This window comes from Haliotis cracherodii, unplaced genomic scaffold (assembly GCF_022045235.1).
Source record: "Haliotis cracherodii isolate W230 unplaced genomic scaffold, xgHalCrac1.p SCAF_15, whole genome shotgun sequence".
Lineage (NCBI taxonomy): Eukaryota > Metazoa > Mollusca > Gastropoda > Lepetellida > Haliotidae > Haliotis > Haliotis cracherodii.
Genome location: NW_027266270.1, coordinates 21,072,843 through 21,095,634, shown reverse-complemented (window position 1 = coordinate 21,095,634; position 22,792 = coordinate 21,072,843). Strand labels below are relative to the sequence as shown.

General features: G+C 41.3%; 1 long non-coding RNA gene and 1 pseudogene across 1 annotated transcript; both read left to right on the top strand.

Annotated features, from left to right (window-relative positions):
• Positions 1–22,792, top strand: part of LOC139462368 (serine-rich adhesin for platelets-like) — a 120,571-nt pseudogene that overhangs the window by 78,769 nt on the left and 19,010 nt on the right.
• Positions 3,537–5,862, top strand: LOC139462375 (uncharacterized). The gene is made up of 3 exons (XR_011653028.1): positions 3,537–3,738; positions 4,886–4,957; positions 5,707–5,862. It is a non-coding gene; the product is annotated as an uncharacterized lncRNA (long non-coding RNA).

Here is a 22,792-nt window from a genome sequence, read left to right as displayed (position 1 = left end):
ATCAGAGTCGGTGAGTAAATTGGAGTAGGGGACTAATTTCGAAGGTAAACTTGTTTCAACGTTTAACAACTACATGCATTTGTGTTTGTATGAGACGATGTGTGTTTAATTCCATATATTTTACTTCAAAGCATGTTATCACAATAAATTGAGTCGGGTATAGGATAAGTTGGAGTAGAGGCTAATTTCTATTGTAAACTTGTTTTAACATTTCACAATTATTGGTCTTTGCAAGTTATCAAACCTAGTTTAATTTCATTTATTTTACCAAGGTAAAAAAAAAAATAAGGTGTCATTTTCGTCAAGTAATAATCGCCGTTTTCGCTTTCGGCGAGTATTTCACCAGTCAGTGCTGTTTTGCTAAGGTGTCGTTTCAGCTATAACCCGCTTATTGCACATTATTAGTTTCAATTTATATTTATAATCATTTTAACCACTGTAATAAGTAAAAAAATGAAATAAAAGTATATAGAAAATAAACAAGCACTTGTTATAAAATGTGCATCCGCAGGCAATATTTATAAGATAATCCTGCAGGTAGCTGTGGCCATCACACTGAAGATGCACTTCACTTCTTTCTCATATGTCCAAATTACAATGATTTAAGACAGAATATGTACTATTATGTTAAGGGATATGATCTAAATTCAATTCTATTAGGTAATCCTGAAAGGACGTCAAAAATAAACTTAGAAATTCTTAAATCAGTAGAAGACTACATTCAGCTATCCAATAGGTTTTGTGATTGTACATAGCATCTTAAATTTATAATACTATTCCTTGCCGTATATTGCAGTACACTATTACTACTAAAAAAGCGACCTGACAGCGCCGACAACGTAGTTTCTATAATAAGAACATGTATATAATTGTATTCCTTGACTGTACTTTTGTCATATCATATTGTATTCTAATTCTGGAGCGGTATTCAAATAAGTTTTTGCTTGTTTACCCATCCAGTTCACATATAAATGTTTAAAACAATATTTAGTAAACAAATAATTTAAACTCATGCAACAACATAGTGTGTGGAGACGATAGACCACTGAAAAGAGCATATATATGCACATCCAATGACCCCTGACATCACAATGCATTGTTTTGCCAGTGTGCCAGGCAACAGAATACTACGAATTACATCACAGGATACTGTGACCTGTTTGAAAAGTTAGGTACTGTATTCTAAAGGTAGGTCCAAAATTCTAGACAATCCAGTGATTGATATTGTGAACATCAATCCACACTGTTAGATGGTCACTGTCAGATGCCATGAACCAGGTCACTGAGCCTGATCACCTGATCTATTAGGTTATCTCTTATGGGTGAGGCTAAAACGGCACCTCAGCAAAATGTCACTGATTTCTCCAACGAAAACAGCACCTTGTCTTGGCAAAAAAGGCTACTAATTGTTGTCTGTTATCTGGAGAGACATGTTGATTCCTGGCCGAAATATATATAAATGAAATTTCTATAAAATTACTATTTATTTCCTACTTACTAAAATAAATATGACATATATAGTATACCTGTTGTCCAGTTTCTTGACATTTTCGCCAGACTCAGGTTCAGCTTGACATTGAGCTAATCTGAGTAAAGCTACTTAAAACTTCAAAGCATGTGATCTTTCAATGATAAGTTTAGTTGCACCTCCCAATCAGAATCATGAGTAAATTTGAGCAGAGGCTAATTTCTAATGTAAACTATTTTTAGGTGACTAACATTTAACAATTATTTGTGTTTGCAAGTTTAATTGCATTTATTTTACTTCAAAGAAATCAAAGCATATTATATTTTCACAATAAGTTTAGTTGCATCTCCAAATCAGAGTCGGAAAGTAGATGCTAGTTTTTAATGTAAACCTTTTTGAACATTTCTCAGTTATTTGTGTTTACAAGTGACCATGCAAGTTTAATTTCATGTATTCGGGCATATTCAGACCCAAGGTAAAAAAAATAACAAGGTGCTGTTTTCACCAGGCAATAGTAGGCGAGGTACTATTTCCCTTTATAGTATAACCCTCTCTTACAACTAGCATAGGTTGATGGGGACCAATTCCAACCCGGAATCCCCAAATGAGTGGGTATGGTTTTACGCTGTTTTTAGCAATACCACAGCAAGGGACACCTGACATAGACTTCACACATTGTACCCATGACAAGAATCGAACCTTGGTCTTCAGCACTTCAACCACTAGGCTACCCCACCGCCAAAATTCCCAACATGATAAAGTTGTCATCACGGTATTCTTCAACAAGTTCAAGTGAAAATATCCATACCTTTCAAATGTCTTATCTTCCACTTCACAATGTTCACTGTTGCAAAACTCCTGTCATTTAATTTGTTCTTGATTATTCACACCTGCAAAAGTAAGTTTAGTCGGTACGGTATGAACTAAAAAAATGAGTCACTATAGAGTATCTAGATAAAGGAATATAAATAAGCAAATATATTTCTACATCATATACATTAGCAAGGATTAACATAAGTTAGGTAGATTGCTTATCCTACAAAAATTAAATCACACATTTACTAACATATATAAAACATAATAAGTGGCTTACAGAAGATAAATAACTTTAATACGTGATCAATATTATTAACATATTCCTTACCTGAATCAGAGACCATATAACAGTCTATGTATTATGGTCTCTGTCTGAATATGTCACATCTTCAGCTCCCTGCAATCGAGGTTGTGAAACATTTCTGCTGTAGGAATATTACATCCGCTGGGATATCCCTTGTCACACTGCCTGGCATGGTAGGCAAACGCATATTCCATACACCACATAGGTATACTTCCTAATACACACTGTCGAAATCCCCGCGGCTCCCAATATGGCCTGTATGAACTGTAATCGGCCAACCTCGTCTCTTTCCGTAACTGCTGCAGAAATAACCGCTCGTCATTCGTGACCAACTCGTGTTATTCCGGGACAAGCAAGTCTACCCATAATTCCCTGTATGGCCGAGGGTGCCATTTTGGAACACAAATGTAAACAAACACTCAAACCTCGTGTAATCGATGTACACCGTGATGCTTGATTGCGATATGCTTACCTCGTGTATCGATACATTGTTCTCAATCACCTCTAACTCGGAAATCCCGGTCGAAATCCACCTGAGCCATCCACAACGAGGACGTCAAGTATTTCGAAAACTCGATTGACAGCCGAAGGAAGGAAGAGCAGCTTGCAGATGCCAGGTACGTAGCAGGGCTTCGAGACATAATGTTCCATGATTTCTATACAGAGATCTTATGGAATGGATTGATTTAGATATTTTCCTGATCTCCATGTTACTACTGTAAACGTCAAGGGCCCTTTTAGTTTTGTTGTTTTCGGAAACCCTTTGTTATTATTATGATCAAGTGTTTGTTGTGACATGATATTTCTATTTGGGATTGCATAAGAGCTACAGGTGCAGGACTTTTAAGGGTCGTGTCCTTATTCTCAACATAACGCTGGGATTTGATGATGAGGGTTAGTTGCCAAGGGTATAAATCTGGCAAAGTGCATGTCAAACAAAACGTGGCATTCAATTCCAATCATGTGTTGCCACCTGAACCACCTGAAAGTGAGATATGGATTACAATGAATAATGACAGCTTATCAATCTTTAACAAATTCACACTGAAACATTGAAAGGATAAAGACAAGTTAGTTGTTTTCTGTTTCAGCATGTTCAGGGTTTGTGGGGAGGTTCACAGACATCCTCAGGGAGGATACCAAGTATTGAGTGAGTATTTTTGTTTGTGATAAATACAAACTACATGTATTTATCATGGTATATTTCAATGTAATGTGAAACATCACACTCACAATAGTCCAGCTCTGTGATGTCAGCCTGTAAATAATTGAACATGGACCAGGCAATCTAGTGATTGTTATTTTCAGCAAAGATCCATGCCCTCAGAGTATGATGACAACCTAGTCTGACCACTCAATTCATTAGTTGATTAGTGTTTGCAGCGGTAGAAACTAACACTTTCAGTCCACTAGTCCTAAAATGATAGCATATAGCGAAACCTTTAAAATGTCAAAATGACTAGTGCCAATTTCTAACCCTGGTGTTTGGATGTTGTGTTTGTGTGTGTATGTATGAGTGTATTTAGGTTGGTTTGTTGTTTAACGCCGCACTCAGCTATATGACGGCGGTCTGTAAATAATCGAGTCTGGACCAGACAACCCAGTGATTCATATCATGAGCATCGAGCCACGGAATTTAGATCAATGACATGCATCAACCAAGTCAGAGAGTCTGACCACCCGATCCCGTTAGTCGCCTTTAACGACAAGCATAATGGCCTTTTACGGCAAGCATGGGTTACTGAAGACCTAGTCTACCCCGGAATCTTCAAGGGTCGAGTGTATTTAACTTAAATCATGAATCTTATACTTGTTTCCCTGTGCTTTTACTATGTAACCCAAATTTTCTCTGGAATAATAAAGTATTCTCTTATTTATATCATTTCTGAACAAAGTGTCATATCAAGGTTAGATCTCTGTCAAAACAGTGCCATGGAAAAGCCAAACAAATAGCCTAGAAATAAAAGTAAATACTGCATTGCATTAATCTGCATTTCAAGAAAATGTGGCAATAATTCATGGAATGATATTCACCTCGGTGAGGATCTCTCTGCATTGTCGAACAAGTTATTTCCTATGTAATGTATGTGTTGAATGACCCTGACTTTGTTGTGAAAATATTGTTTTAACATTTGTTAAATATGGGGATAAATGTCATCTCTGAATGTTTGACATGAATTATTATGATTAGGGTAGTTCTAAGTCGGAATCACAACGGGGGTTTTTTCATTTGAATCAAATGTACAACATGTACAGTTTGGACATTTCTGTGATGTGAATGCTACTTATGTTTGTAGAATGTCCGGATGAATAAAAGAGACAGTCATCCGTGCAGCATCAATGCAAAGAAAGACCATAGAAGAGCAACAGTGAGTGGTAAATATTTTGAAATTATTCTGTTTGGTTCATATGGTTATTTTGCAAATATGTCTTCAGTTTGTTCCTTATCGCTGTAGGCACGGATGTCCTATTATCTAAGGCACTACAATTTTCTGTGCAGAGTTGCATCTCTTGGGCTTAGCAGAAACCTATAGTCATGGGTTCAAATCCTGGTTCTCCCCGATTATGTTGCTAGGTTTGTCAGCATTATACACATACTCGTGGGATTCATCAAAGACCAGCATCACTTAGGACTTTCTTCCCACATCAAATTAACATGCGGTGATATATCTGGAATACTGTTCAAAGCAGTGTTAAAGCCAAATCATTTATTTAACACTGCATCCAGCAATAGTTTGGCTATATGACAAGGATTGTGAATATATATTTTTCCATGTTGATGAGTTGAAACAATCACTAAATGACATCTCTTTAAAATATTCCCAGCATTCCAAGCCTCATTAATAGATAAGGTTGTGATTGAGTAGGCTCATTGATCACATGTAATCATACCACAGTGATGTGGGATATTGTCCATAATAGTTATCATCGGTTTGTCTGGACCGAGTTCATAGTCACTGGTTTGTCTGGTTGAGATTTGAGATGTGATTATCTTAAATGTTTAGCATATAACAAGACTCACATATGACAACTTAAGTGATTTTGTTGCCTTCTATCTGTAAGTACATGTGGCAACAATTCTTTTTGATTGCTAAAATCTTTTTACATAATGCTGCAGAAACTGAAGTCCTGCTGGAGATCCCTGGATGAGTACTCCAGGTTGACAGTCTGGAAGGACCAGACAAGGGAGTCCTAAACAGAGGCTGCACCCCTTCAGATATCAGAGGTGATTTGCAGACAGCGATGATGAGGGTCCTGTTATTTCAATGGAGGCTGACCGAGAAATTGTATGCCAAATGGTACTGGGACACAAAGGCTGGTCTGGCTAATGTGAGAAGACCAACCAATGCCAAGCTGGAGTGTAATTCTTCCAGGACATTCAGGAAATTCTTGTAAACACTTGAAAGGAATGATAAATGGGACTTATTGTCTTTAAATGTGGACCCAAACACCAAATGGAAAGTTCACAATTCTACTAACACAATGCAGCAGAGATAGAGTCTAACTGTTATCCCCTCATCCTGGTTCCTGTTCATCCATGGCAATATAGAAAGAAAAGAAGGATTGAGGGAAAGTAAGTTATCTGAACTGGTGAACATAATCCGTAGGTACTGTCAAGCGAACAGTTATCACACTCTGTTATGAGTATTGAAGAATAGGATGAAATTGCATACTGCATCAGGAACCATCATGTGAACACTGTTCAATTTGCGATATACTATAGGCATATGAATAAAAGAAATTGATAATTTGATTGTTGCTTATGTTTCATTTACCAGCTGTGTAATCGGGGATGTTTCATGATTTTGCCTCAGTTTAATAGCCACACTTATCTTATGAAACCATGCATTGCTTGGGCATCTCAGGATAAATAACACATGTTGCCTTTGCTCTGAAAACGTCTGATGACACATTGATCTGTTATGTCAAAGGTTAAAGTCACAACCAGACAAAAAGTTTGTTTGTGGTCTAACTCTTCCTTTGGGCAGGGGTCGAAGTTGGAAAAAGGTCGTGTGTGATCTATATAAACTACATTTTCCCTTAAATTGCCTTTTCTACAGAAGACTTAGTAACTCTTATACATATACTGGTTACATTACTTCCATATTTTGGTCAATGATATGTTGAATTCTACCAAAGGACTGCATATTTGGTTTATGTGCTGGATAGCTCTTTGAAATGTTTTTGAAATATTTATCACTGATATTGAAGGTCAAATTCACACTCAAAAGTGATAACTCATGAGGGGTTGAAGTGTAAGATCAAGGCAACAGTGAAGGGGTCATTCATAAAGTATTTCTGCAATTATAACTAAAATGCCTATTTCTGGAGATATTTGTGAAGTATTAAGCACATCGTTGTTATATTATTTGAATACACATATATGTGCAGTGGTTACAACTCCAGTGTCAAATTAACTGTCAATCCCTTTTAATAAAATAATTCACAGTAACTGAGGAAGAGCTTACTGTAGTACCATAAAACTAGGGTGAGGCAAATGTCAATGAAGTTAGTATTTTGGTACATGTACCGTTACAAATAGTCTTATTATCATCTCACTAGGACCAAAGGCCCAAGTGAGCACATTGTCAATGACTTTTTCTTTTTCTCAGTACAAATGGAAGTCTGGACATGAAATTTAAGGATATCATTATACAAGAACTGATGTTTGTTCATTAAATACCATTAACATCCAAAAAGGACAAAATATGAAATTGAACAATTTTCTTCTTCAAAAATGTTTTAGGAGGATATTTACCATTCAAATAACACAGAATATTACAACAGGTATCTGTAATGCACAGGCTAACATTATTTACCAGAAGCAAGTCATGAAGAAAATTTGCATCCGGATACCTTCCGGAAACCTTCCGGAAACCTTCCAGATGCCTTCAACAACCTTCAAATTGCTTGGTATTTTCAAGTTAATTTTTTTCTGTGTTTCACACTTAAGTGAACAAAATGCACCCCCCAAATTTTGACATTTTTTTTGGAAGGTTTCCGGAAGGTTTCCGGAAGGTATCCGGGCCGGATCCAAAATGGGAAGGTATCCGGAAGGTTTCCGGAAGGTTTCCGGAAGACGGAAACCTACACTTTTTTTGCTGTGCGGGTGGTCAGACTTGCTGACTTGGTTGATGCATGTCATCGTATCCCAATTGCGTGGATCGATGCCAGTGATGTAAATATCTGGATTGTCTGGTCCAGAATCGATTATTTACCGACCCTCGCCATATAGCTTTAATATTGGTCAGTGCGGCGTTAAACAACAAACAAACGTAAGCGGCAACTAGAATTGTTCGGTGTTTGGAGACTGTGATCTTAGCTTGTGTGATCGTGTCCCGGTATGGTTAATGTCTGCTCATGTCTGCAGGTACTGTTCAAATTAGATGAAGTCGCACAAACGAAATCAATGTTTCTCGGTCACATTTACCTAATTGTGAGGAGAGAGGTAGGAGTTCATGTTATGTTTTACGGGAACAAAATAAGTCAGTGTTGCTGACAATATTTACTTGCATTTATCTTTCAACGACATGGTACATTATATTAGTTGATATGATAAATGATGTTAATAATAATTAGAAGAAGAAGAAAAATAAGAGGAACAGCAACCCCGCAGAGTCCTTCATTTCGATGAGGTAGGCTGGCCTTAAACGTCAAACAGAAGGCTTTCTGTTTGCTGCTCTTTTATCATTGCATTTTCTGTCCCATTTGACACTAATATGATTGACAAGATTCAGGAAAACATGCGGTAATGCAGAAGGCTGCAGTCTTTGAGAGTCTTCACATTTTCCGAAATGTTCTGTGTGGGTTTGACCAGGCAGCGCTTCCTGGGAGCAGTTCAATTCACTGTCTAGGCTGCGATGAGGTATTGATGAGCCCAACTAGCCTGACTGTGCCAGGCTTACCCAAACCTTCTTTGCTTCAAATGTTATTTTGATCTGAATATAATAGAATTGATAATATATTCAAGGGCGTGAATGCTCTAAGCTTGATGAAACAACTGTTGAGCAAGGGTCGCATCACGTTCTTTGAAATATTCGTAGAAAGCAATGTGCAAACTTGCCACGTGTTCAGTACAGTTTTTGCATTCATTTGCGTTTTAAATATACATTTATATTAACGCATACTTCACCGTGCAAACGAAATTGAAAATCCCTCACTGAAATAATTGTTGAACATAGTCGCATTTGTTATGCACCAATGCAATTCCAAGCTTTGCCATTTGTGTATATAGGGAAGTTGCTCACCCCTTGAGCTTTGTCAACATGTTTCAGCAATCGACGACACTAAACAGCCTGAAGATCGTTTGCTTCATACGTGTAATCTATAGTAGCAGTGTGGCACTTGAACAAAATGTAAAATGCAAATGCTCATATACATAATTATATTATAAATGTTACAAATCTATTGTTTCTTGTAAATAACAGTCACATTTAAAGGTATGACGTTGTCATGTTGATTACAAACAGCCTGAATATAAACACGTGAAAATAATGCGTTGTAATTGTGTCATGCTTGGCAAGTGTCAGAAGTGGAACAGCAAATTGGCGTGATTCATGTTCCTTATCGGCATCTTATTAATAGATTACTGTAATTTATTAGCAGAAAAATATCTAAATCGCTGAACATTTTCAGGCCAGGGTGCACACGTGGCCCAGTCGTCTAAGGCGCCGCGATTCGCTGTGCAGTGCTGCGTCCCTTGGGCACGCCAGAAACCTATGTTCGAATCCCGGTTCGCCCCGATTATGTTTCTAGGTTTGTCAGCACCATACCCGTGCTCGTGGGTTTCACCGAAGTGGACCTGCATCGATTCGGGCTTTCCTCCCACATTAAGCTGACACGCCGCGATATAACTGGAATACTGTTAAAAGCGGGATTAGCCCAACTCACTCACTCACTCTTCAGGCCAAGGCGGACAGCTACATAATTATTTATAGCTTAACCCACATGAGCATGATGCGTGGATACTCTCATGATGATGTTTCTTTTGCCTTTCAGTGATGATGTATGCTGTCTTTGAAAACTATTTTTACTATTTAATATGAATGCCCGACACAGACACAGTATACTGACTCTGAGCTGTGACAATCCTCATTTTAGCCCCTTAATGCCGAGCGACAGGCAGGGTAACAACAAGTTCCTTCCGCTCTACGGTCAGAGAGCGTAAAAGGCAAATAGTGGTAGTCATTATATGAATGGATTACTGAAATCGATGACACCGACGTTGCAAAAATATAAAACATGTCCAGCCATACTGCCTGCACCCACCTCTCACACAATTTGCATTACATTTAGAGTTTGTATGGTGCCTGACGCCGCACAGAAGTACTCCACGAGGACCTGCTGTACGACGGTGGTTTGTAAACAATCATAAGGTCATACGAAAGATCTTAACACTGTTAAACAACAACGGATCGATATGCATCCAACACTACTCAGGCCCCCTCAGCCGAGAGGATTACATTATCATATTTTGTATGTAGAACAGATACTTTTTTTCAGGTACAGTTTCAAAACCAGATTTTTTTCATTAAACTTGTGACTCTAAATATTTTGTTTTTAAGACAGCTTGCACCAATGTATTACTGTGACAGACAATTTAAATCGTTTCAAAATTATGATTCCAATTGTTAGCATGATATTTTGAACCGACGTTATCGTCAATTAAGAAGTATATTGTGCTTTTTTACAGGTGTTTTCTATTGTCTGAGAACACCCTTGATGAATACTTATCTGGTCATGTTATTGTCGGAATTATACAATGGACTCTTCTTTTAGGAATGATTTCTTATGATTATGGAAAATAAGTGTGTTTGGTTGCTTTTATTGTATTTTGGAATATCATTATATTTGTGCTCGTATGTTCTCTGTCAGTCAGAGGCGTTCAATGTATGTCATCTGGTCATTTTTTGTTCGTATATTTGCAACTTGGTACATGGGTGTAATATTCATTGTACAACTTATGTATTAACTATTTCAACTTTCAAATACACTGTTGCTTCGGTTAATCATGTGAAGGTTAGGAAGTTTGTGGCTCTTACTATATACCTTAAATGAAAAATATCAAAACTTAACCACACAAAAAACGCATGCAAAACAGTTAACAACAGTCATCCCTTTGGTTTTATAAAGGATTTTATTTGTCGCGTGTATATACAGTTGGTCGCTGGTCTGGAAGCAACCTCGTTATATGAAGGGTTTGTTATCGCAATGAAAATGTATTCTAAAAGAAAATGTCTCAAATTTTAATGTTGTGATTTCATCAATGATTTATTGCCAAGTTGGGTGATCTTGAAATTGTACTGTAATGTTGACCTCGCACAACATAGGTCTACACATCACCCGAATGATGTCATTTGACACAGTAACAGCACAAAAGGCGACTAACAGGATCGGGTGAGCAGACTCGGTGACGTGGTTATCTCAATTGCGTAGATCGATGCTCATGATATCAATACTTGGATTGTCTGGTCCAGAATCGATTATTTCCAGACCACCGTTGTATAGCTGAAATATTGCTGAGTGCGGCGTTAAACAAATAAACAACATTCTTTTTTCTGAATAGGGGGAAAAGGTCTTAGGGGGACAACACCTAATCCGCGAATGTGTTGGTATTCATTTGACCAACGCCATTGACAACAAGCGTGGTATTAAGTTTGTGATTTTCCAAGCGACGTTTTCAGATAATATACTCTTCAAAAAGAGAAAAGCAAAGCCAGATTAGTGTGAGGTAGGAAAAAACATTTATACGAGGAACTGTACAAGGTTAAGCCAAAATATTGTGGAGAGAACACTTGGTGATTGTAGTCATCTCAGTTATCGGCATATAGGAACAGTCCAAAGTGAAGGTCAGGTATCATCAATAACGCATATGTCCCCCTTTGGAATCGATGGCGGCCAACTGCTGCAACGTCTTTGGTTGTGGTTGACGCCGTCTATACATTTCATCCTACAGGTGCTCTGTCGGGCTCAAAACCGGGGATTTGGAGGGCCAGGGGAGAACATCAACGTTGTTGTTGTGTAGACAGGCTCTTGTGACCCGTGCTGTATGCGGTCGAGCGTTGTCCTGCTGGAATACACGTTTGGCTGCAATTGGGAGGACGTGTGGTTGGGGAATTTCGTTAATGTATCTTTGAGCCGTAAGATTGCCCTGGATATGGACCAAACCTGTCCTGCCATGATTAGAGATACCCACCCCCACGAAACCTGTCCACTTTCTGTACGCAGTTTCCGGCTTAACGTTCTCCCCGACGTCTGTAGACCCGTCCTCTTCCATCCCCTCAACGGAGGAGAAATCTTGATTCGTCGCTGAACAAGACATCTCTCCATCGCAGCTGAGACCATACCCTGTGTTGACGACGTCAATGCAGTCGTTGTTGACGATGTTGTCGGCTCAGTTTGACGCGTCGAGCATGACATCTTGCTCGTAGACCTGCTGCTCTTAAACGATTTTGTCTGGTTTGAGATTCTGCGCACACTGGGTATTTTGGATGCGGTTGAGGTGGCTGTGGTCGTCCTTTCGCGTAAGTGGCGCAGTCGGATGTACTGATCTTGGGCGGGGGTGGTTACTCTTGGTCGTCCCGACTTTGGCCGGTCACATGTTGCTGTTGCAACCGATCCCATAGCCTTGTGATGGTGCTGGGCGTTACATTGAAAACTCTGGCTACAGCTGATCGGGATTCCCCTGCCTGCAAGCGGCCTATGACGGCATGTTAATCTTGGCATGTTGTTGAACTGTCACTTATCGATTAACGCAGATGCCAGGCAATCAAAAACCCTGCTCTTTATTACCGTTCATAGTGCTGCTGCACGTGCAGTACGTAGCCAATGTGTTAATACACTGGGTGCGTTTTTCGGAATCTTAGGTGTTTCCCGGCTAATGTATTACATGTCCTTGTGATCATTTTGACCCGGGAAATTTGTCACTGACACTGTAACATATGAAACCTCTTCATGTTGCACATTTTGGTCCGATAATTTTGCTTTTATGGCCACAAATATCCGTTTTGCGTTTCTTGTTTTGAAGAGTATATTAATTGTTATATCAATTTTAATTTTACTGCATGCCTATTTCTGTTTTAGCATCACACTAAGTGACTAATAATTCACACCCTCTGAATAAAGTAGTGACGCTGTATCTCAACAGATACCCTCGTTGCTTGCGTCTAATGGTTGAATGGGTCGTATATCAGACGTGAAATCGTGAAATGTTTCGACCTGTAATATGATGCACACCAACAGCGTGTGTCGACATAGCATTTACAACTGCATCAACTTCCTAACGCCAAGCGAAACAAATGATTACAAATATCGAATGTGAACGTTAGAGAAAAAAACAGTTTCGATTATGCTTGGTTGGTTGGTTTGTTGTTTGACGCCGCACTCAGCAATATTCCAGCTTTGTGACGGCGGTTTCGATTATGCAATGCCACAGGGCGTAAAAGGCAAAATAGAGACGAACATTATATCAATGGATCACTGGAAGTCACTAATAACGCCAGCTATTCACACAAAAAGTAAGGATATCCTGTCCACTGAGACAAGGCGGATGGTTATTTTGACTCCTCGCGGTCATTATCTACAAAACATCTAGATTATAATTGAACTGATCTTTAACACCAAAGCCAAATTCTTCAGCAACCTGTATCATCAAATTTGTATCATACCAGCTCATGAAGAATTGTTCAACATTTTCCTGCTGATGTTGGCTCTGTTGTTTTACATAACGGGATTAGAATAGCTCTTCAGCAACCTATGCTTGTCGTAAAAGGAGACTAACGGGATCGACTGACTTGGTCGATGTATGTCATCGATCCCAATTGCGTGGATCGATGCTCATGATATTAATCACTGAATTGTCTAGTCCAGACTCGATTATTTACAGACCGCCGAGTGCGGCGTTAAACAACAAACCAACCAACCAAACAACATATGAGCGTGGAATTCCTACCTTGTTGAATATTCAAGAAGTATTTGTCTCCTTGTTCTTCTTGTGTACAATTTAATTTTTAAACTTATCCTATCTCACACTATGCATCTCTCTTTCTTCTTTCGATTCTGAGTGGAAACGTATCTGAAATAAAAGTTTCCAGCTTCTAAAGTAAATTAACCCTGTCATACCTCACATCGTCACGGTCACCTCCCAGATCTGGGTCATGCGCGCTATGCATGCTGGTTGACCTTCTTGCACTGATCACGTGTCTATCCCAGTCAACTCATTCTCTTTCAAATTGCCACGCAGTAGTGACGTGTTGTTATTACAGGAATCCGTTTTGGGTTTTTCTTTTCGCTTGCAAGCGATCTTCATATTTTTGTCGTCTAATTGCCTGCAATTTTACTTATATCCCTGTTTGGGATAGTTATTCATCATAATGGACGAGCAGTCCACACGGAGACCTGTCTGCACTTTGTGCCGACGTGTTTTCTCTCCGTCTGACCCTCATGCCCAATGTTCGGATTGTCGTGGATTATGCCTTTTTTTAGAGCGTTGCGAGCTCTGCTCCGATCTACCAGATGAATCCTTCAAACTGTACCTGCATAAATGTCGGCGTCGGGTGTCAGATCGTCTTTCTAAGACTGCAGAAAAATCCACGAAAGCCAAGAAAACACCGGTCAAGAAAGCGAGATCGGCCCGATCACCCTCACAGGCGGGCCAGAATACTAGTGATCAAACTGGTCCCATGATCTCTTTAGACGATGAGGGTGTCTCTGACTCTTTTCTCACAGGCGACCTGTCTAAGGTATCCACGAATCCACCTTCAAAGCCGAACCTACCCTCCACATCCCGAGACTCGGACATTCGACGAGTCCTCTCGTTAGACACTTGTTTGGATGACCGGCTTACGTCAGCCAACATATCCAACCCGACCGAGGTTCGTACTTTCGACTCGTCGTGTTCTACGACTAACATGGAGCTCGCTACTGTTTTACCTTCGGAGGGTACACATGGTACTGGTACCTCGGTCGACCCTATAAGTTTGGTCCGTCGTTCGAAATCTCCCATACGACGATCTTCGCAGGATCGATCCTCTCAAGACCAGGAGTCGTATGACGACTCATGGGATCAAGGTTCACGAACCTCCCATTCCCGAGAGGATTCACAAGACGATAGACATTCGTCCCGGGATCGACTAGCATCGACAGTCAGTGCACTTTATTCAGTGCAATCATCGGGGGATCGGCATTCAGACTGGGACCAACGGACTTCTCACTCTCGACACCGAGATGATTCACCGAACATCCCACCATCTAAGGTTCCTCGTACTTCCGAACCTCCGAACCTCCGAACCTCGATCCTCCGAACTTCGAACCTCCAAACCTCGAACCTCCGAACCTCGAACCTCCGAACCTCCGAACCTCATCGAACCTCCGAACATAACCGACCCTCCGAACCTCGTCAAACATCCGAACCTCGTCGAACATTCGAACATCGTCGAACCTCCGAACGTCGCTGTACTCCCGAGGTGCGACAGTCACGTTCGAATCATACATCTTCGGACAAACAAAAGAGATTCGAGCCTCGTCGAACCTCTGAGGTTCAACGAACATCATCGAACCGAACTTCGAAGGACATACGGACTCCTAAGTATCGACACACTTCAAAGGCGGTTGAACGGGACACGAGAGTTCATAAAACCTCCAAGGAACGGAGACATTCGAGAGACTCGAATATGCGACGTTCACCTACAGATCGTTACTCGTCTTATGACAGGCGAGCGGATTATCGCTCATCCCCTTATCATGTCTCACGAAGAGACTATTCAGACCCATCACGTCTAGGCTCGGAGGATGAACGCTACAACGAGTCTATTAGCCATTCATCCTACATGTCTCGATCTTCTCCTTCACTCACCCATCCGGAGTTTCGACTAAGAGATTACCCTCACACTTTTGATTTTCATCAACGTGGTGATTACCCATGGAACACTACTTCATATAGTGCCTACGCACATGAGTTGGAACGACACCCACACTACAGGGATCCCCACCCTCCATGGCATGGGTATCCTCATGATCCAGATTACAGACCTTATCGGTCAAGCTACATTTCCTCTTCTCGTCATGAGGATTCTCCTCGGCGACATAGAGATAGACCACTCAGATCAGCTACCGTTAGTAGATGTCCTTCACCTAAAGATAGGCAGAGTTCTACTTCACCTACTCGTCGTACCGGCTCTCAAATCCCCACCTCCGGTTCGACGCCCTCCTGTTTCCTCTGAATCACAGACTCCTGCAACATCACAAGCTCCATCTCAAGCTATCCCTACATCATGGATCCCTAGCGAACTTTCTGCTATTCCAGCAGAACAGATTCGTTCTCTGTTACAGGCTGTAACAGCAGTATGTCTTCCCCAACAGGCACCTGCTGTACCAACTACGGTACCTCTATCTGCATCGACACCCACTACATCCCTTTCAGTGGATCAACCACCAGAATCAGAGTCATCAGACCACTATACCTCCCCAGCTTCGTCTTCTGGGAGCTTCGACATAGCGGATCCGATCACTGTTATTATCTGGATAGCAGATAAGTTACAATTGTTAAAAAGTACTTCAACGAAGGACACTTTATCATCATTTGTTGTGCCTTCAGCCTCGTCGCCGAACAACACACTCCCTCCGAGACCAGTCCTACAGGATATGGCCACCAATTTAGACAAAGCATTTGGATCCTTTCGCCGTCTTCGTGATTGGCTTCAATCTCCACGCTTTGTATTGGCGGATGCAGGGACTCATGGCTTGTCTACGATTTCTCCCGAACTAGATGGTGACATTACAACATTAGCTCCTAAGCGTCCGTACTCAGCTTCTTCAGTGGATGACAGGGACCTCGTTCACCTCGACACCACTGTTTGAAGGACCCTGCCGTTGGTCTCCACTATTTTACCAGCAACTGAAGCACTTTCGTCGGCTCTAGCTCATGCATCTTCCACAGAAGAATCCTGTATTCGAGGTGCTGTGACCCTCATCCAGGATAAAACGACAGCTATACTAGACCTCCTTGCTCACCATGCGGGATCTATCACTTCTCTTCGTAGACGGGGGGTGTTACAACATTGCTCATGGGATGATCAATTTAAGAACAGGCTGTACCAAATGCCATGGTCAACACCCTCCCTTTTTGCTGGGCGCATACAGGAGGTTGCCCATGAAGTCCAAAGAGACACTTCCCTGCAAGTCACTGTTGACTTACTTCGTCTCCAGAAAAATCAACTGGAAGAACAAAGGAAAGACCGAAGACGACCAACCTTTACTCCTTCTCAACAAGACCTTAGAGAAGTTTTGAGTAATAGGTCTGCTTCTTTTCGTGGCCGTGGCCGAGCACGCCAACATCAGCGAGGAGGGAAATCAGGCGGACGTACCGACTCCTTTTCAGGGACTAAAGGAAACACTAACTCTCCTAAGCCAGGAGACACTAACCACAAATGACTCACTACAACAGCAGGACGACTGGGACCTTCCGACTCCAGCCATTCCGATTTTCTCGTCTCCCGTAGGCGGAAGACTAGGCACGTTCGCTTTAAACTGGACCATCCTAGACGACCCATATGTGTCTCGTCTCCTACAAACAGGTTATCCTCTACCTCTTGCCACCACACCTCCGACGACGTGCAAACCGCCTCAACATCTGTATCCAGCCAAACAACTTCCAGTTCTCATAGACACCATAAACACGTTACTTGTAAAGAACGCAATAGAGTGTCTGGGCACTCAGCCAATGACACCAGGGTTCTATTCTCCAATTTTTCTGGTTCCCAAGAAAAACAGTCCTCAACTACGTCTCATCTTCAACATGAAAACCTTCAACAAACTATACCTAGAGACTCCTCCACACCCTCGCATGACATAAATCGCTCTACTACGAACGATTATTCATCCCGGCGACTTCATGATCAGCCTAGATATACAAGACGCGTACTTACACGTCCCTATCCTGCCAGAGCACCGCCATTTTCTTCGGTTTGTGTTCCTAGGCCAACACTACCAATGGCGAGTGCTCCCATTTGGGATTTCTTCGGCCCCGTGGCTATTTACTCGCCTCACAAAACCCATCGTCAAGTTCCTACACACTCGAGGCATCGTCTTCGAAACGTACATCGACGACTGCATTCAAGCCAACAAGGATTCGAACACTCTACTTCATCACCTCGATTTCTCTCAACGCCTACTTCGTCCGAAACTATACCAACACAACGTCTCCAGTTCATCGGAGCCCTCTTCGACACGAGTCTGGGCAAGATGTTTGTACCCCAAGATCGTTGGGAGAAAATCCAACGCCTCGTTCCATTGGCACTCAAACAGCCAGTTTCCTTACGTCAATGGCAACAACTTCTCGGTCTCCTAACATCAGCACAAGCCCTCACCAAGAGAGGTCAACTTCACTTACGGCCAATCCAGTGCTTCCTCAAGCCCTTCCTTCAGGACGATGATTGTCAGGTTCTAATATCTCTTCCAAACCATCTACACCCACACCTCAAATGGTGGTTAACTCCATCAAATGTCTGCGAAGGAGTCTCCTTGCAACCATTCAGCCCGAACCTCCACCTGTTCGTCGACGCCTCAACCGTCGGATGGGGAGCTCATTGCCAAGACCTACAAGTGGCAGGGCGGTGGTCATTAGAAGAAAGCCAGCTTCACATCAACAATCTAGAATTCAAAGCAGTGATTCTGGCAGTGTCTCATTGGTCAACACGCCTTCAGTCCTCCACACTAATGATTCAGTCAGACAACCTATCGGTCGTGTGGTACATAAACAAGATGGGATCCACCAAGTCAACGTCACTTCTATCTCTAGCACTCGACTTCTTCAAACTGATTGACTCACTCAACATTCAAGTTCGAGCGAGACATATTCCCGGCATCGCCAACGTCATAGCCGACTCCCTGTCCCGACCCGACAAACCATCTCCCACGGAATGGCGTCTACATCCCGTGATTTTTCAGTGGATTTGCCAGTTATTTCCGTGCCCAGACGTCGACCTCTTCGCAACCCGCTTCAATACTCAGCTATCCCGGTTCGTATGTCCTATCCCAGACCCCCTAGCCTGGGACCACGATGCGTTAGCAATCCCATGGGAAGGACTACATGCTAACGCCTTTCCCCCAACCGGCATTCTACATCGGGTTCTACAGAAGATATTAACGACCAATCGCCTCACTCTACTTTTGGTCGCGCCCTACTGGCCAACACGCAGTTGGTTCATAACGCTCATTCGTCTCGCAGACAGAAAGTTTTACCATCTACCTCTAAGGGACGATCTTCTGCATCAACCACACTCTCAGCTCCGTCATCCATCGCCAACAACCCTCAATCTATGCGTTTGGCGCATTTACAGAAATCATTGATAGCTAAGGGTTATTCTGAATGAGTGGCCAAGACCATTGCGGGGGCGCACAGGTCATCTACTAAAGCACTATATGACCATAAATGGAAGGCATTTGAATCGTTTTGTCATTCACATGACATTTCCACACCTGCCACGGCATCCCCGCAACAAATTGCTGAATACCTTCACTATCTTCGATCATCTCGTAAACTAAAAGGTTCGACTCTAGCTACCTATTTAGCTGCGATCAATTCTGTCATCGCAACTACAACGGGCACTAAGATTTCAACAATCGCCGAATTACAATCATTGATCAGATCGTATAAGTTGGCGGACATAACATCACGTTTTCGACCACCAACTTGGGATCTAAACATCATACTTCGCCATCTAACGTCGGCCGAGTACGAACCTCTCGCCCAGAAAGATTTCCTTCTGGCCCTTGCAACGGCGGCTCGAGTGAGTGAAATTCACGCTTTAGACGTCAAAAGAGTGCGTTTCGAACGAACTGCACATGGGAAAGTATTTTTGGGACTACGAAGGGATTTCATCGCCAAAAATCAACTCCCTGGTCAACCCGATCGACTATTCAGTATCCCACCATTGACTGCCCTCTTAAACCCTGACGAAGACATATCGTTGTGTCCGGTACGTGCACTTCAAATCTATCTGGAAGCGGCGAAACCACTGCGTCGATTACGTAAGAGGTTATTCATCCCGCTCTCTGCGGCAGCTACTACGGAGGTATCCCGTACCACAATCTCGTTTTGGATACGCTCAGTGATCCTTCGAGCCTACACCTTCGCTGGCCTACCTGCTCCAGTCGCATCTAAAACCGTGCTGTCGCTTCCACCATGGCACTTCACAGTAATTGCTCCTTGACCGCAATTATGGAGGGATGTTTTTGGAAATCCGATACCGTGTTCGCATCCCATTACCTCCGAGACATCTCAGTGACGGACGTTCAAGGCCTTCACCAGTTTGGACCCTCCAAGACACACCTGCGCAGAAAGGGAGATGTATAACCAGATTTTCATTACATTACATCCATCTCTATTTATAATAAACATTTGTCATGATTATTGGTGTTTATTGTATTCATTCGGGCTTCCCAGACTGAGTATCCAGTTGGAGGGTATAATCACTCGTCTGTAGAGACCTTGGTCTTCAACTTGAAGTCGTCATTAGACGCGGCCGATTTCGGTGTCCCGATCCCTTTCAAATTTCAAACACCTCTACTTTAGGTATGTGTGTTGAGTAACGGATCGATGATCCTTTTGTGGATATTGTTGATCGTTTCCTCTTCTCGTTTTTTACCCATCGATTCAATCACTGACATGATTGAGGGTTTGACGAAGCGATAAAAGAGATGCCGAGCGGGTCCAACCTATCGTCCTCTGGAGATAGGAATACCCCGTCTTGTAGATTCGACGACTGGATGTATACTCTCTCGAATATAAGTCGTACTCGTTCGTTTTAGACATGCGATTACGCTTGATTACGTTTGAACATGTTACACATGTTGTACCCGACTTATTGTGTTTCAGTTGTTCACGTATCAGGATCTCAACATTTTTCGAGAGTGTTCTTCTTATCCTGTCTACGAGTTGTTGTTTTTGTGTGTTGTTTTTTGTTTTTTTGTTTTTTGTCTTACGACACTTAACTGTGTTACTGTATTAAGTATTGTACCACTGTTAAGTTCCAGCTTCCTCGTAAATATCCTACGGTTGTGATCTATAGACAAGGGAGTTGCGCCCCACCATCCAACGGTGGGATAAAATGCATAGTGTGAGATAGGATAAGTTTAAAAATTTGAAAATTTTATTATAAATTGTATATTTATATACTTATCCTATCTCACACGTTATATGCCCACCCGTCCATCCCCACATCGCAATTCCTTAGTCTATATGCTCTTGAAAGAGAATGAGTTGACTGGGATAGACACGTGATCAGTGCAAGAAGGTCAACCAGCATGCATAGGGCGCATGACCCAGATCTGGGAGGTGACCGTGACGATGTGAGGTATGACAGGGTTAATTAACTTTAGAAGCTGGAAACTTTTATTTCAGATACGTTTCCACTCAGAATCGAAAGAAGAAAGAGAGATGCATAGTGTGAGATAGGATAAGTATATAAATATACAATTTATAATAAAATTTTCAATATTTCGCATCATCGAAGTTTAGAGAATCATAAAACAATAAAAACTTATGAGTAAGTGAAAATCTTCTATATACTCTCTGTAACAGTATTAAGTGTGACAGATTTATAATGTAAGATAATGTACATGATTCAGATGCCTGTAGAGTTAATTTGGGAGCTTTTTTGGTAGGTAAGAATATATCTTTAGGAATACGTATTCCATTATTCTCTTCAAAAACTTTGAAACTTATAACACATTTAACTACATTATTTAATTATTTAATTGTAAACGTAAGATAGTGAAACGTGTAATAGTTTTGAAAAAGTCGTGTTTCAGTGAGTGAGTGACATAAAAAATTCAGTCACATCGGCAATATTTCTGTCATATCGTGACTTACAAAGGGTACATGTAGTAAATACATGGAAACTATAAAGACCTGTCAACAACGGACAGTAAAATAACTAGACTTATCACAGATTATGATTTAAAACTAGCGTGGAACCATAAAAATACATTACTATACAGAACAATAACTTATAAAATAGAGCTACAGATAGCCAGCAGCTGAAGGTAGATCACCATACTAGAGACCATGGGGACTTACAGTACTTGAGCTTCCTGCATCGCCCCCAACCAGGTGTTGGCGATTATTGTCAATTTAGCCGAATTAAAAGAACATATATTCGCGATTAAAAACGTGGTGGTAATAAATATACTGTGAATGACGTGGACTTACGTACCATCTCCGGGGGACAATCCTTTTACACTACTTCAACCCCCTTCGAGGTACAGCCACTAACAATCTTAGTTATCCAATTTATTCTACCAATATTAGAAAGTCGTGTATCATTTAGATTAACACATGGTATGTTAGATGTTATCGATTTGGTATGAAGGGTCAAACTGTAATTAATATATGTAGCTTAGTTTCGACAACAGACATCAAATTACGCATGTACATGCACTATGAAATGGTATTGTAGTCAGTCTCCAGCCAGATATTTAGGACAGAAAGTATATTGTTGTCTTTCCCCAGTCTTTCGCTGGTTAGTTCGGAACAGCAGTGCCATATTCATCCTGTCGGCCAGCGTGTACCCACAAGGCAGATGCAGATACACGCTGGAAAAGGCTGCTCAACTGTAAACGATTATATAGACAACACAACAAAGCTTTTATGTGTATTTCAGTCTTATTGGTGAGTATGTGAGTCACATCGGCAATATTTCAGCCATATCGTGACGAGATAAAGCAAACCATTAACAACAAATACATTTAGACAGTAGGACAGCCGAAGGACAGTAGAAATAACTAGGTTATTTAGAACTAGTTTGACCGCATGTAAACGAATAAACTATGATTTAATAACACAATATAAAAAAAATGCCTATACATCGCCAGCAACCAAAGTTAGGCCACCATGCTAAGGACCACGGGGACTTACAATACTTCTGCTACCTGCACGGTTCCCCAGCAGGATTCGGTCTTATGTAGTTCCTTTATACAATACCATTATCCCGAAAAAGTCAGCATCATGAATTCAGATTGTTACTTTGTTACTTTACACTGGACTCTACTTTTAGCAGAGTTCTTATAGTAATGAAAACATTTTACCAGCAAGTCCAAGGTAATAAAGGCATGTTTTCATAACTTCATTAGAAAAAGATCTGATATTCTCCACCCACATTCGAATCCTATCGAAAATACAAGAATAACAACATTAAAAACCCTGC